Raw genomic sequence first — 16,976 nt, 5'->3', positions numbered from 1 at the left:
CCGCGGTGGGCAGGCCAGGGGGGCCTAACTAAGGGAGCACTCAAGCTGGGCGTGGGAAGCATCACCTACCCCCAGGGCACAAAAGGCTCTTCTGGCCTGAGCCAGAACAAGTCTCCCTTGGGGGGACTGAGCTGAGAAGCCCCCACCCTACCCCACCCTAAGATGTGCCTCCGCCTTATCAGGAAAGGGTGGGGAGAGGCCTGCACATCACACCTCCGCTGAGGAGTTTAAAAAGAGAAGACTATTGCTATAATAGAAAACAGGATTTAAGTAAGGGTCTGTCAGAGGTCTGGTGTACTTCCAATGACTGTCTTTCAGAGCACCTCCTTCCCCAGTAACTAGGGGGGCACTGACCCTTTGTGACACAGACTCTGGGCTAGAAAATTTGTTAGGTACTTTATGTGACTCCTTCCCCAAACCTTGTGAGGCAATGGTGAGGTTACTTGCCAGCTATTAAGCAGCTCCTAGGGAGCAGGGCCGGGATTTTATCTAGCCCAGGGTTGCCAACTCCAAAATTGTTACACCTTCCTCTATACCACGATGATGATCATGGAAAGACCATTCCAAGAGCCATGAGCACTGGGAAATCAAGTTAGGGGGAAAACAAGAAATGCCTGAAGGAACCAGACATGTTCAGCCCATCAAAGAGAAAGAACGGGAGACACCTTGAAGGCCTCCCAAGCGGGGTGGGGGTAGGCAGCTCACCCTCTCCTCACGTGCCCCAACAGCATGAATGACATCTGTACAAAGAAGCAGGCCTGGGACCCCATAATCCTTTACACCAGAGCTCTGAACTAGCCCTGATCACAGACAGAATGAGGCGCAGTAAGGAGCCTGCTGTCCCTGGAAGCAGGCAAACAGAGGCTGAATAACAGAGGATGATCCGGTGACTGTATCCGATCATCCTTTTGACTTTCAGATTTCTATACAGGGGAAGAAGACCTTCCCTCTCTCCTAATCCCATCAGATTCAGAAGCAGGGGCGAGGAGAATCAACTCCAGAAGTAGGATTTAAAAGAGCGTAAGGTGCGGAGTCTGAAGTCTTGTTGAACTGAAATAAAAGCTTTGCTTACCGCCAGTGGCGCCAGGTACGTGAACCTCACTCAGCTCACGTCCAGAAAACAAAGCTAGTCATGCTGCTTTCACAGCACAGAAAGCAATCCAAGGAATATTCCCGAAGACCCTTTCCAGGTACAGCACCTGCCAATACCAGCTGCCTGTGTCACACCATTGAGCTCCCAGCGTCCCAGCTTCCCCAGCCCCTGAGCCAACCCCCCCCCCCAAACTCCTAGACTCCTCCAAGGGCTTCCCCTATTGCCAAAGCTTTCAGGGGAGGGGTCAGTTTGAGGATCTTTAGAATTTTCCATTCCAGCCCCCCAGTTTAACCCTGAAAGATAATTGAGCTTATCACGAATGCAATCTCATTAAGGACAAGGGGCAGAGCAGCTGCTGCCCCGCTGGCTGGCTCACTCCAATGTTGCAGGGAGAGCAGGAAAAAAAACCCCTCCAGCTTCAGTTCGCAGGGGAAACAAATCCTGGGCAGCTCGGCATTTGCTTAATCAAGGAAGCGGGCGCTGCGGGCTGCTGCGGGCTCTGGTTCACTCCGCCCCAGTGCTTGAGCACCTCTCCCTCTCAGCTGTGCCACCTGACTGCAGGGCGGCTGACAACCAGCCACTGGCCCCAGACCCTCCCTGAAGTGGGTCTGGGTGCCTTTAATCACATTTACAGCTTGGAGGAGGAGGAGGCTGGGGTAAAGTTCAGCAGCCGTTTGCAGAGAGTTTTAGGCAATATCCTGCAACTCTTTCACAGGCCCTGAGGTTGCGGGGCTGGCCTTTCAGACACGCTTGGGTAAAGGGGCTGCAGAAACAGGATTCTCCACTCTCTCCCCGACTCGAGAAGCTGGATGCAAGCTGACCACCCCCACCCCCCACTCCAGGCAGATGGGTAACCTCGGATCTGGCCTTCCAGCTCCCAGAACTTAGGGCCATTTCAGGGGGACAGCCCTTATAAAACCAAAATTGCTTTCTGGGAGACAGATGTATTGTTCCGAAATGCTTCAGAGAAGGCAGTGGAAGGAGAGCCCCTCTTCCCTTGCCCACTGGAAAAAGGGTCGGCTCTGGGCAACATCTCACAGTGGGTGATCAGACATTACAAACAGTCAGCTGAGAATGACTGCACCATGCCCAGGCCACCAGGTGTTCCATGGCCTGCCTGCTATGCCCTCTAATGGATGACCTCTTCCCCTAGCTTTTGCCTCTAAGAAAAGTATTCACCCCTATATCTACGAAGAAAAACAAATACTCTGAGATATAAGCAGCTGACAAGTGTTTATCGCCAGCCAACCAGCCAAAAACATCAGCAAGCAAGTGGTTTTCCTTTAACACTGAGCCCAAACCAAGAAGCTACTCTGGGGGCAGGACGGGGCACCAGGAAGGCAGGTGCCACATGGCACCGGTCTCCGAGCCCCAGCCCTAAGGAGCCGGCCAGCAGGGGCAGCTCGGGAGGCTGGCTTCTCTGCGGGGAGATGAGCACAGGGTCCTGGAGGAAGTATGAGCCATAGAGGCCCTCCTGGCGTTTCTGCCCTGAGCCTCTAAGAAGGTGATCAGTTCCCGACAACTGCACTCCCCTGGGGTATCTAACTGCATTGCTGTGGCCCCTGCACAAAGGGCAGAGCCCCACAGCCCCAGCAGGGTCCCAAAGGACCATAGAGCGCCCCAAGCCCACTGTTGGTTTGCGTCTAACTGAGCGTACACGGGGCACCGAGCTTGCCCAGGCCCTTCATTGCGGGATCACAGGACAAGTCCCATCCTGACCCCTGAGAACCTTTTGCAAGCCCCTCAACTTCCCTCCTGAGTGACAAAGAACAGGAAGGAAGACCTCCAAGGGGGAGATGAACACCAGCTGACTGAGCACTGGGCCAGTACCAGCAGGGAGCCTAAGAGGAGACTCAGTGGTTAGAGATCATAGGTCCTGGCCCCTGGGGCCTCAATGGCAGACCGGGACCATTCCAGACATCTGCCCAGCCCCGGAAGGGCCTGACGCGTCTCGAGAGAGCCCCCAGAAGGGAAATTTCTGGAGCACAAAGTTTAGAAACCCTGGTGCATGCCAAATTAACTTAAGCAGTGTATTACAAACATCCCCAGTCAAGTGGGGATCTCAGCTGAAAAAAGACCGGCCTCTACCCATATTTTGACACAAAATTGTCTCCGCGTGTAACCACGTCCTGTTTCTCGAATGAAGTTCTTGAGACCACCTGCAGTCGTAACACTCCCTCAGCTCACCCCCTTCATTTTACTTGAATGCCTGTGATAAAGGCACCCTCGTGGAGTTGGAAAAGAACATCCCTACCCTTTCCTTTTATCTTCGCTTAACAGTTTGCCATCCAGTGATAGGAGGGGCCTCGCCTCCAACAGTCCGCCCTTTTATCTCCCGCTGACCACGCAACTACACCAAGCCAAGGGCTGGATTTCCTGCAGCGCCCTCCGAGGGGCTGTTGGACTTGTTTAAAATATGACTGGCCTCCAGAACCTTGGAACAATGCCTGAGCAACACCTACCCAGCATCCATTTCAGCTCCAGCCTTGAAAGCCTCCAAGTCCAACGTACCAGGACTCCTAGTGCCTCGGTGTGGGAGGCTTACTGCCTCCGAGCAAGAGAACTCACTTTCCAGTCGGCCGCCAATGTAAGGGCCACCTTCGCCAATGTCCAGAAACCTTAGATGCTACCTACAGTTAAGTTAACTCAAGTTAAACTCTGAGTTTCCACTATTATTATTATAGTAACTCAGAGGCACTGAATCCCATCCTTTAGCCGCTGGAACACAGAGCAGTATGCCATGTGCTTTCTCACAGAAGCCTGGGAACACACAGCACCCATCATCTGCAGCGTGAGGATACGCTGACCTCTGACCACAGGCCAAGCTCTGTGTATGAGACTTGGCTATGCTAGAAGGCATAGGTCCCCAGCTCAAACTCTCACCTGCTCTGAACACCACAAGCATTCCTGTGAACATCAAGGTTGGCCATGACGGCAAACTCCTATTTTTGTGGCGGACCAAGGCTACTATGGGACAGCCATGCCACTTATGTGATGGGACGACCAGGAGTTCACCCATCAGAGCACAAAGGACCCCAACTCCCTGCCATTCGAGGCTGTGAGTTCCATCTTCTTGGCATCACACCAGCGTATGTGAGGTAAATGGTCTCAGAGAACGACACGATCAGATGTTTCAAACAGTCCACCAGAGTTCCCGGAGTAGAAGAAAAAAGTCTTCACAAAGTCAAATAAAAAGAAGAAAAACTTCCTTGTCTACGTCCCCCTTAGCCCCTCACAATCTCCCAAGGAAGAGGGTTCAGGGTTGGGGGGAGGGAGGGGGGCCAGGCGGCGGAGTGATGGCAGTAGGCAAGGCCATAGTTAGACCCAAGGCAAACGAGTGACGGAAACCAGGCCAAACCAGGCCGTACGTGACATTTGCAACACAAATTTCTGTGCCATCACTCCAAGACGGAGCCAGTGTTTTTAGGATGCCTCTTTATGAGGCCCAGATAATAAATAAACAAGAGCATAGAAAGACCAGCTCAGCCACATGGTCCCCACGTAAAACGCAGGAGGCCGCACTCTGTGTGGCCCTTCTCCTGCTGCCATGGGGCTCGGCCCTGTCGCTGGCCTGTCACTGAACAGGAGCCAGCTCCCTGGCTCGGCCCCACGGGCCAAACAGCAGGCGCTCTGCAACGTCCTCCGTTTCCTCCCAGCCATGAAGTCAGAACAACCTGTACAGACAAAGAGAAGCGAAAACTTGCGAAACAAGGGCATCTACCCTGCTCACTGAATGTGCCCGAGGAAACTTTCTCAGAGACCTTTTCAGATGCTTCACTGCAATTCTGGAAAGAAAAGGCAGTCCCCTACACCCAGGCACGCACATGTTCACACAAACCCAATTTCATGCTCTGCCGGGCCCACCACTGCAATGCAGAAGTCAAACCAGAACTCCAGAGCATGGCCCCCGGTTACTTAACGGATTTGGAATTGTAACTGACACTTTTCCATAAACTCTGTAGAGGCCGGTGACATCCTGGCCTGTTCCCAATCTGGAAACAGAGTCTTCCTAAGGCCGGGAAGGGAGAAAGGCCTAAGAGATTATACAATGATCTGCTACCTGACTACAGAAAAAAATGCTGTTTGCAAGAAAGAGATGTGGGGGGAGAAAGTCTCTACTGTCTCTTTATTCCTTGTAGTTAACCCTAACATTATGCTCTAGCCAAGGCAAGAATAATCCTTTTAGGGTTTCACCCACAAGAAGCTACTAATTGTGATAACTTTTTTTTTTTTAAACCCTATCGGCTGAGATTCATTCAACAGGACTAGAGTTTGGAAGAAAGGCAAAGTAATTCCAGTTCTATCTGATATAAAGATCTCGAAAGGACCATGCTACTGGTGCGAGTCATGTATTCTGTACAACCCGAATTTATAATCAAATGTGATTATTCACACGAGGCAAATGCTCCTTTAAATTTTTTTAGCTTGGAGAAACAGAAAACGGAGGGACACGTTAATCTGCCAGATCTGCCAGGCTCACGACTTTCACAGCTTCTCCCTACTTTATTTACTATGGCTTTAGCCACTAGGCAGATTTCACTTTAAAAACGGAGTCTCCTTAGTTTCCTGGGGTCTGACTTCCAGGCCCATCCTTGCTGCTTTCTGTGAATTCAAGCCAAAGTCCAGGAAGAGTGCACAGAAAATGTGCATTCTCGGCAAAGGGTTAAAATGCATTGCTGAAGATGTTCTGTACTTTCTTTGTGCCCTTGAAGCAGGGTGATTTTTGGTATCAGTCTGGAAAACCTGAGACAGCGTGGTGGCCATTCTGAGACGTTAGTGTACGGACCTCCCAGAGATGAAAGCCACCAGGAGCTGTAGGACAGAGCCCCCTGGCCTGGAAATTGAGGAGACAGGGCACAAGGAGGTACATTTCAATCCATGGGAAAGTAAATCATGAGCCAAGCACTTTAGGGCTGACAGGTTCCCAAGGTGTAAGTCATCGAGCATGAGGGCAGTAGGGCAGAAGCAAAGATGAGCTTACAGAAAAGATCTGGCTTTCAGAAGACAGGGCGTTCCAGTTAGAAGGAAATGTACAGCCACCCAAGAGGTCTGGACCGGTCGTGGCGTCACGAAAGCGCAGGCTGCTGCGTGCCTACGTTTTCACCCTCCTTGAGTAAAATAAGGAAAAACAGACAGTTTGCTGGGATACTCACAATGCTGAATGCATTCTTTTCTGAGGTTCAGGTGCCCCCTTTTACAATGAGATGGTTGAGACTGGTTATTAATGGTGATTTCTTTATGGCAAAAGAAAAAAAAAAAAAGCCACCCCTTGAGTCTACCTGCAGAAGTTTTGCCTTGAGTTTCTAGACCCTAAAAACAAAACCCTTGGGAGCCATCAGGCTATATGCCATGTGACATCTGAAAGGAGGGAGAGTGGAGCAGGGCAAAGGGCAGGGATGGGGTGGCCAAACTATGCTGGTGTCAAAGTTCCATCCACGGGGACGGACTTCATCCTGCGGCTATGAGAACCCACTGAAGGTCCACCACTTCCCTTTCAGAAAAAACAAAAAATTGTGAGACGAAGTAATACGACCCATATTTTTAAAAAGTTCTTGGCGGCAGTTAAAGAAATGGACAATTAGAGGCACGTAACCCAGTTAGGAGGCCACTGCCGTATGAGGGACGGACAGTAGGACTGTGGGATCCACGAAGACATCACCAAGGGCCGGACCTCGCCATGGAATGAGGGTGAGGACGAAGCTGATACTGGGCTTCTGCTTGGGCAAAAGAGTGGGTGGCAAGGCAGTTAACAGAGATACAGAAAAAAAAAATTCCCAGTACAAGGAGAGCATAAAGAGAGCACAGCAGGAAGGGACTGGTTATCCCACAGCAGGATTAAGAGAAAAGTTCTGCCCCAGAGAAAACCTCCCATGCCCAGAGCCAGAAAAGGAGCAGATGGGAATAAAGACGGTTCTGGAGGAGGTGGAAAAGGAGGGCAGGGGGCTACCAGGCGCGGGAAGATGAAACACGCGGGCTTGAATGGAATACATAACATATGTAGCCATGTAAACAGAAGTATTCGTTGTCACACTGACTCTGCTAATGAACACTGACGTAAACTGCTGATGTTGGGGGAAGGGCACAGAGCCGAACTCCCAGGTTACAAGTCTACCCAGAACTGTACCACATGTAAAACAAAATCCATCCTCCTCTCTCTTTCCAACAGCCTATCCTATAAAACTCCCGGTCTGCGGAACTGACAGCATCTAGAACAGTGAAGTCCAGGTGAAAGTTCTCCAACAATGAAAATGGCCTCTGTCTGGGCGGCCCAATATGGTAACCGCTAACCACGCGTGGCCACTGAGCACCTGAACGGAGACTAATGGAACTAAGGAACTCCATTTTTAAATTTTACGTAAGTTTAATTTAAATTTAAATAGCCACATGTGGCTACCAGCTGTTGTACTGGATAGTGTAGGTTTATGGTATTTTTTTTTTTCTCCAGTAATCTTGGGTTACTAGACTGCGGTCCTTGTTTGCTTCCTGGGGTTTTTAAGCCCTGAAGCAGGAGTAAGGATGATCTGGCATGGTTTTACCTGCAGGCATGAGAAAGAAGTGAGCTGATCCCAGAAGTAATACACTTTGCTATGAGTTTTCTTTCTTCCCAGAGTTTCAATGCATCAAGGGAAATCACCCATGAAACCAACAACAGAGGGACATCTCCTAAGCCAGACTGATTTCTTCTTGGTGAGTCATCACCACCCTGCCCCATCTACCCCAAACCTGCTCAGACCTGGTCCCACCTCTGACATGAAGGTCAATGTGTACAAACAAGAGAAAATGGTTACAAAATCAGATCAAGTTTAAAAAGCAAGTCAGTGCCTTTGAGCATTCTATGTTATGAGCAAGTATTTATGGACAAAGCCTGGACGATGCAACCAGAAATGAGATATGGGTCATGGGAATACAGTGATGTTTAAAAGAAAGGTGTAATTTAGTATCATCATAAACTTGATTTTCTAATTTAAAAAAATTTAATACACAAAAAAAGAAAACAGTCACACAGCACTCCTTAAGATATGAAACGGTTGCCCTGCCTTCCTCTCTCAATTTAAGTATCTCTAGCCTGTGCCTGGCACACAGTAGGCGTCTGTTCAGTTCACTCTAAGTTAAACATGGGCTGATGAAGGGGTGAGATGCTCGGGTTGGCAGCCTCATTCTACAGACAAGTACAAGATTCATACCCTCGAAGGAGACATGAGGAAAAGAGCACTAGGTGTTGTAAGCCACTGCAGAATCACCGAAGCCTCCCTCTGAAGCTAATAGTACAGTATATGTTAATCAAATTACCAACTGAATTTATTTTTTTTTAAAGATTTATTTATTTGACAGAGAGATCACAAGTAGGCAGAGAGGCAGGCAGAGAGAGAGGAGGAAGCAGGCTCCCTGCTGAGCAGAGAGCCCGACATGGGACTCGATCCCAGGACCCCAAGATCATGACCCGAGCCGAAGGCAGCGGCCTAACCCACTGAGCCACCCAGGCGCCCCACCAACTGAATTTAAATAAAAATTCATATGCCCTCGAAACTGTGTCTAAAATTTGCAGTATTCATTTTTGGGGGAAGAGTCCATAAATTTGTTCTGATTTTCAAATGCTCCTTTCTCTTGTGAGGATGAGATCAGTCATGTCCTACATGGCAGTGACTTAATAATTAACTGAGTGAAATCAATCCCCCAATGCCTACTACAAACAGCTACAATTTTAGGACAGAATTCATCCTACAGGAAGTGGGGGAGATCATGGGGATCCCCATTTCTGTCACCATTTCTGTGGTTTAGTCCTCCCCCCACCCAACCCAGTTACTCCAGGAACCACGCTGCTAGAGCCAAGTTAGTTCCTGGTGCTATTATGTTAAAACTTTCTGAGGGCCCGTTACCACCCACTCTGGGCCATCAAAGGCACAGAGGAGGATTTCTGTAAGATCCACGGAGAGGTGTAAATGTGGCCGGCACTCTAGCAATTCCTGGGACTCTCAGAGGGGTCCCAGAACAGAGGGTGGTCTGGGGAAGAATGTTTATGTTGCAATTAACAAAAGGTAATGGCATTCGTGAGTCTTTTAAATAGAAGTCCAGAATTAAAACTGGGTCCCTCTATGCACCAAACAGTCCTTACTTAAACTGCCCATGCATAAATAAAATAAAGTGGCTATAAGAGGGAGGATTATATCAACTACAAAATTCCAGAGTCACAACCAGGGGAGTGGGAAAAGTGACGAAAGGCGCGGGGCGAAGGGGGCTGGCTTGGTCCTTGTTCCCTCATGTAGTCTTTGAAGGTGAAAACAAACCAATTTTTTTTTTCTGGCCTTCCAGCTGTCAGAGGTTAAAACGAAACGAAACAAACTTGTTTGAAAAAATTAACCAACGGGAGCAGCCATCACCCTTCAACTGACTCGGAGGGAACTATATTTCACCCGAGGCCCTCAAACACGGTGTGATGATAAAAATGCTTTTGTTGGTCACTTCAGCTGCTAACTATGGCTCCAGAGCTAGACCTGGGGTGTGTGTGTGGGGGGTGTTCTAGAAGCTCACCACCTGGGTGAGGGAAAGCAGCAGCGACAAGAAGGTAAGGTCTAGGCCATCCTAAGTTAACGTCCGGGGGAAATACTGGGGCGCGTGAGTGGAGGGGCGTGAGGCGTGAAGCAAGGCTGCAAGGGACCCCGAGGAGCCCCTGGGGCTGGGGCCTGCTGACAGGCATGCGTGGGGGTGAGGTGCGGGGAGCTGGGGCAGCGGGGCTGCGGGCTCGCTGTAGGCAGAGAAGATGATGTCAGTGTTCGGAGAACCTGTTGGAACACGGAACGCGACTGCAGGGGAGGGAGGCCTGACGAGAAATGGGAACAAAGGAAACACAGAGGCAGGCAGGCTGGATATACAATGGAGGAGCAGAGGGAGAAGGGGCGGGGGGCGGGGGAGGGACGTGGCAAGAGTCACGGGCTAGATTTCCTGCCGCCCCGAGAGGGTGACTGGGAAGAAGTTTCTGAGGGTGAAGGTGGTCAGGCTAAGTGCTTTTTTCGACAGCTGGAAAGTGAAGAAATGACAAGAATAGAAGGGCAGGTCTGGGTACTCCGGGATTAGCACAGAGGTGAGAACGGGAGCTTCTGAGGGCACAGGGGATCCATCCCTCCAGGAGAGGCGGGGCCGGTGCTGGGGGAGCCCCGAGACAGAGCCAAGAGGGTCTGGCCTACGGAGGTAGGAAACAGGGCTGGCAGGAAGGAGGTTCCCCCAGGAGGAGCAGGGTGTGGCATCTGCATCGATGTGAAAGCAGCAGCAATGAAGGCGCAGGACCCTTCAGCACCTGGGAAGACGCAAAAGCACAGAAAGGAACCATCCCAGGGGCTGCTCCAGAAGCTCCCAGCTGGATAAGCTTCATCCTGAACACACAGTAGGCACTCAAGTATTCTACTGATTAGTAATCTCAAGAAAACAGGCAGGGGGTCATATGCTGTGTGGAGGAGGAACAGAAAAGGGGAATTGATGGTTTAAGGAGCAGAGGGCCCCAGGGAGCCGTGGGAGGGACCACAGTGGCAGAGATCAATAAAGGCCTCCCCAGGGGCTAAACCGGCAGGCCCCGGGAACAGCCAGGGACAATGATGCTGAAGGGTGATCCCGAACTGGAGGTACTGTGATTAAGAACAGGCTCAGGGGAGCAGGGAGTTTGATCCCACTCAGGGTGAGTCTGGCATCCTGTTTCCCACTCCGGACAGCTGGCTAAAGAGAAGGAAGGAAAACCCGTGTTATTTCAAACGGTGGCATCTTTTACTCCGGCTATCTAAAGCAAGCCTGTCAGGTTTCTCTCAACAGATGCCCAATTCACACACGCAGCTGCTCTCCTGAACAGGAAACAAGTGGGAGTCTACCTACAAATACCAAGGGCACCAGGTCTCTGCCGGGGAGAGAGAACGCCCAACCCAAAATGGCTTTCACAGGTTCCCCCCCACCCAGCCTTCCCGGCTAAACTTCTAACCCAGATGCGCCTCAGTGCGGAATACGGCTGGGAAATCGTCAGGGTCCTGCAGGAGTTGATCATTAAGGACGCAGCCTTCCACCACCAGCTCAGGGGTCCGCCATCACTTCTCCCACAGTAAGCTGGTCTGGACAACTCTGCCTGTGATTCAATTAGCCTGAATTGAGTTGCTCTTTTTAGGTCAGTTCTTTCTTCTTTTGTTTAGATCTGACTCAAGATTTACTTCAATTATCGACACGTCTGTTAGGGCACCCAGGCAAATTCAACCATCTCAAGTGAGGGAGAGGGAAGGAAGGGTCGGGATCTTTACTAAAACAACATAAGCAAAACAGCCCCTGCCCCCATCTCTGTTCTCTAACATTACCAAACTCCTGGACCAGCAACTGTTTCTCAAAGGAAGATTCTAGACTCTTAAGTCTGAATGTGAAAAACTCCGTGGTTAAGCCCTGGCTTGCAGAAAACTAAAAATTTCAGCAATTCTGGAATGAAATGCTATGTTCAGAGCTATACAGAGCATAGCAGCTGTTCGCAGCCAACACGAAAACCGAAAGGGGTGATGCTATCTTTATCCTCTACCTAGACTCAAAGCTGGTACCGGCCTGGGCAGGGCTGCCCAGGAGCCGGCTGGGTTCTAGCCTGCTGAGCACACGAGACAAAGACGGCAACGAAGTACAGGGGCTGGCAAAGTCCACCCAAACAAGACAAACAACAGACCCACCTGGAAGAGAGAAAATGCAGTTAATCATTAACAACTTTGAGGGGATGCAAGGAAACAGCTCGGCTGGGGAAGCAGCTTCCAAGGACATTTGGGAAATCCTTTTCATTGGTTCCAAATTGGAAAGATTCATCCATCTAACGCTTCCTGAATCTTCCCCGTTTTTCCTGGGAAGGAGAAAACACCATCTCCTCTATTAAAACTCAAGCCCTGATCCTGAAAACTTAACAGAAACCTCTCCAGACCACGCTGTGGAGCGAAGCCCCAGAGGAGCGTCTAGGAGAGCAGATGATGATGGAAAAGGCACCCGAGGAGAAGCCCTCCTACGCCCGAAGCTGATGCAAGGGCTGGCTGGAGAGAATGTTCTCGTGGTGCGACCAGGCTACCTCACACTGAGAAGACGCTTCCCAGCAGCCAGCGGGTTCTAGCCCCAACAGCCCCGTTCTGCTGCCCAGCCATGCGTCTCGAGCACGGGCCCTCGCTGCCCGCAGCCTGCCACATGCCTAAACCACCAACGACCCAAGCTGCCGGGTGAGGGGGGCTTCACACTTGCAATGGGGAACAGCCAGCGACACGCCACACTTCCTGTTAGTTCTGACACACTGTGTCCAAGAAAAAGAGAAGAGTCACCGCAGGGCCAGAGATGAGCCAACAGAACTGCACAGCACGTAAGGAGTGGACTCGCCAGCCACGCTTCCTGGGTTCAAATCCCACCTCTTTCGCTTGCCCACCGTGCTGCGTGGCTTGACCTTGTGACACTGCGCTAGGCCAGTTATCCCTCCCTCAGTCTCCTCAGTTGATGGCTGTTGGGAGGAAGGCCACAGTTAAATCTGCTAAGGGCTTTAACAGGGTCTGGGGCACAGCCTGCCAACCCTCTCAGTGCTTGCCATTGTTATATAGGTGCGCACCCCTGAGCACACTTTTACTGCGCAAACACACTAAGTAGCAAGGGCACATCAGCACGTCAGGCTTGATCCACTAATTACTGGTTCAACAGGTGCCAAAGATATTCCATTCATGAAGAGCCATGGTCCTCAAACTTGAGCACGAACCCACACAGCTTACTGTCACAGAGGTCTGGGGACCCGCTCCAGAATTTCTGATTCACAAGGTCTGGGGCAGGGCCTGAGAATCTGCATGTCGAACGAGTTCCCAGGCCATGCTGATGCCGCTGTCCTGGGGATCACACTTGGAGAGTCACCGCTCCGTGTTTCGGGGCCTAAGCCTTACCTATTTAAGGGCACAGTAAGGTCTAAGGAGATAAAATGAGAAAGGAGAGTGGCCACACGCCTGTGGCCATGTGCTCTTCCACGTTGCCCCGCACCCCTACACCTCTGCAGGGCAGGGGGCAGACCCCATGACGAGTTCCGGCCAATGGGCGGGAAGCCAAGGTGCCTTCCAGCCTGAAGCTCTTTAACATGGCCAGCCTTGTGAGCGGCGAGCTCCGGCCTTCCCAGAGCTGCCGGGAAGTGTATGTGATGCCAGGGCAGCTAGAGATGAGCACGGCCTGGATCCCTGGGGCCACCAACCTGAAGGGAGCCGCAGGAGCGAGCGGCTAGACCTGCACCCATCTCCCACGAACGAGAAGCAACAGTACGCGGGGTTGAGCCGCTGAGATTTTAAAGTTTGTTTCATGCTTCAGCACAGCTGAGAGTAACCTAAGACAAGTCGTTATGAAAAGAACCTTCACATCCATCTTATTAAGTACCACCCATCAAACACAGATGTGAGGTCTTTTATAATAAAGTCCGTCAGCGTGGATTTCTACCTTATTGTCATTCGCTTCAATTCATCAAAAGAGGGGAGTTTTGTTTTGCCCTTTTTTTTTTAACCTCCCATTTGGGATCTCCTTCTCACCAAATTTAAAAATTCTTCATCGCAACATGATTACATAACAGTTGCCAACAATTCAGAAAGCGAAGTATGCTAAGAAGTACTGAAAATGTGGACAGTAAATACACTGCAGGCTTTGGACCCAGAGCCCCATGAAACACACACACACACACACACACACACACACACACACACTTCCACTCCTGGAAACCCTGGAGAAACGGCAGGCCAAGAGGAAAGGGTTTCAATTTTATTTATTAAATCATCTGTGAACTGATAACATATCTTGTCCAAATCAAAGAAGGTGATGTCTTTAAGGTAAAAGCGTCACCACTGAACCACAAAACGACTCCTTAAAAGAAAAAAAGGGAATTTCTAATCAACCTAGGAAAATGTGCAACTTAACAGGCAGGTAATGAGCTGCCATCACATACAACCTTTTGGGTGATGTGGAATAAAACATCATGAAAATTCTCATCTCCTAAAAAACGCCAGACATATACACAGCTGAAACAAAGCAAAATCCAGAACTCAACAACAAAAGCTAGACCATTTTGAAACACACAAACTTAAAAAAAAAGGGGGGGGGGAGAGAATTTAAAAATAGGTAATAGATCACATAACAGCCTTCCTGGTCTAAAGAGCAGAAGAGCCCTTCTGTGGAGGGTCCTCTGTGAGGAGTAGCTCAGCTGGGTGGGCTCTACCACTGATCTCAACGGTGGGGGGACTTCTGGCTACAATTCTCCCTCGCGCTTTCTGGCAGAGGCTGGGCACACACACACATAGATTTTAAAACTCATCCCAAAGGAGCTCAGTGGCTCTCTGTTCCCCACTTAGCACAGGCGAGGCGAAGCTCGAAATGAACAGATCTGCCGCTTCTGGCCTGCTTCTGGCCTTTTTGAGTTCCAAGTTCCGAGGCCCCTAGAGTGCCTCATTCTTGGGGTGTGGCACATTCCATCTCTTTGGGTACTTCTACGCGGCCAAAATGGGGGTGTAAACACTCATATAATGCATTTGGCCATATATTATCACTCAGCTTTAAACTCAAGAGTTGAAAAAAATAAAAAAGGCCCCAACACTCAAAGCTATTCAGCAAATGGTTGGGTTTTTCTTTCAGGAGGTATGAAAAAGTCATTTAAAAAAAAATGAAAACCTGCAAACTTAAAGATCTTTAAAAAAACAAAACAAAACTGTATCACACATTACCTTTAAGGCATTAGAGAAACCAATAAAAGTCTCACACAGACCCTGTTTTAAAACAGGGTTACTTCTGCACTTTTCATTAAGGAGCCAACAGTGGAGGACACTCCGTTGGGACATCAGAGAGAACAGGAATAATGTGCAATTCGATGACAGGTGGATTTACTAATAATCACATAACTAAAGAAACTCAGCATTGCATCTGGCCAGTACTCCTCTGGAAGACCCCTGGAAACCCCTATTAATTAAGCAAGTTCATTTTCTGACGCTCCCTCCATGACCTCAAATCAGAGTTACTGTGTGCACATCTACAGAGAAACATAATGGGAACATCCACGTTTAGCAAATGAAAGCCGTATGAAAGCGACCTCAAATGATTTTTGGAGTCTAATTCGCTCAGCACCTTTCCTCCACAGTCAGGCTTGAGCTGAGGGAATCAACTCCAAGACTATTCCCAGGGTGTTTATAAACATGATGCTTCGTACAGCCAGAAGCCCCTTTCCAGTCGCTTAGAACATGCTGTCCCCAAGTAAGGACAACATGGAGTGTGAGTGCTACTGGCCTAACAAGACGGTTCTCCCCAGCCTGGCAGCCACCTTCCCCTACACACAGGAACTGCAGGGTGCTCCCCAGCAAAGCTTGTTCCCCTCTGCTCTCACAGCTGTTGTCTCTCCAACTGACACCCCAAGAAACCTTGGGCTATACAAACGCACATCCCTATGGTGTTCAACTTTTATGAGCGCCTTAGGCCATGATGCAAGCCAGTCTTGGCTAAAAGTCTCCAAAACCAGCAGAGCGCTGGCTGGCTGATCATATGACTACTCAAATCCCTTGGATCAAAGCAGGCATTGTCCACTTTTCCTTGAAATCTCGAAATCCTGGATAAGACCCGCAATCAAGTCACATTTCAATCCTCCACAACTTTTAAATCAATTGATCAAATTCTTCTCTTTGGGTCTCACCACCCCTCCCTTATAAATACTGGATGTCCAACAAAAGCCATGTTAGCCAGCTTTTAAAGCAGACCCCCGCCCACCCTCCCAGCGCTTACTTTAAATAAAAGATTAAGATCACGTGCAGGGACAAGGCTTTTAAACAAACAACAAACATTCTAGACTCAGATGTTAGTAACTGCTCACATTTTGGTTAGGCCTTTGACATGTCTGGGGGCATTGGAGTATTGAGTGAGAGCTGCCCCCTTCCTTCTTTGAATCAGCCCCCAGACCCATGGATGAGTGCTGTGAGCCTATGATTCGTGCAAGGCTGATCTGTAGGCAGCCAGCAGCTGTTCAAATCCAGGCCTCCATGCTTCCCTCCCTGGCACAACTCCACTGCCCCAGCTCTCTACCGCTGTCCTTGAGGCCCGTCCACTCAGAGGATGCTGTGAGCACATCATCTCCAACTAAGCCCTGCCGGGAGCTAGGGGAACTGGGGGTCCCTTCACAGGTTCCACGGGCACAGAACAAGACACAAGCCCTTCCACCCTGTGCCACACCCCTCCTGCTCTGTCTCCACCCCAAAAAGTCAGCACAAAGACCTGCTCCTTGCTTCCTGGGAAGTAATGCTTTTTATTACTTTTCCATCTGCTGTGAGCGTCTCACATCCAGAGAACTAATTCTTACTCTGTGAAGTTCACGTACATGTTATTTCCCTTCCCTGACAGAGTCGCCAACGTCTACCCATAATACTTTCCACCTTCAGCGTGGCTATCAGGAGGTACAGTTTCCAGGGATCCTCAGAAGACCAAATTGCAAAACTAATTACATTTTCAAAGGGAATAATTTCTCTTGGCAAAACAATACTCAGGAAGCCTATTTGATTCAGAAGCAGAAAAGGTTACACCAACCTCTACTCAGGTTAAGGCACCGCAGCACATCTGAATGCCCCAGAGACTTAACACCGAATCTACTACTAATAGAAGCTAATTTAAATGCACTTAGGAGTATGATTATAAAGACAGAAACCTCAAGAACCTACATATGCAGATAAAAATCAAAATTCCTGAGAACCACTTCTAGGAATTCGCTGCCCTGGGGGCTTTTCAATCCTGGGATTTCTGTGAAAATAGCTCCCAAATTCTTAACAATACTAAGTGCCACAGTAGTCTCCATCTGCAAAATGGCACTTTGGAGAGGAAGGAAATTAACAAGTAACCTAAAAGAATAATCACTGGC

The 16,976-nt window shown here is 49.6% G+C and overlaps 1 protein-coding gene and 1 long non-coding RNA gene across 11 annotated transcripts in view; one reads left to right on the top strand and one right to left on the bottom strand.

Annotated features, from left to right (window-relative positions):
* Window positions 1-16,976, bottom strand: part of RREB1 (ras responsive element binding protein 1) — a 173,869-nt gene that overhangs the window by 74,701 nt on the left and 82,192 nt on the right. Inside the window, exon 1 of one of the 10 annotated variants that reach the window (XM_082729797.1) lies at window positions 1,073-1,746. The exons of 8 other annotated variants lie outside the window; for them this stretch is intronic. The gene's annotated coding sequence lies outside the window, so the exon portion shown is untranslated. Of the gene's footprint in view, window positions 1-1,072; window positions 1,747-16,976 lie in introns of those variants that run through there. One more of the 10 variants, XM_082729792.1, reaches the window with a different exon arrangement.
* Window positions 1,862-13,536, top strand: LOC309864372. Its single transcript, XR_014311484.1, has 2 exons — window positions 1,862-7,780; window positions 9,404-13,536. It is a non-coding gene; the product is annotated as an uncharacterized lncRNA (long non-coding RNA).

This window comes from Mustela nivalis (assembly GCF_964662115.1).
Source record: "Mustela nivalis genome assembly, chromosome: 5".
NCBI lineage: Eukaryota > Metazoa > Chordata > Mammalia > Carnivora > Mustelidae > Mustela > Mustela nivalis.
This window is presented reverse-complemented; position numbering and strand designations above follow the sequence as displayed.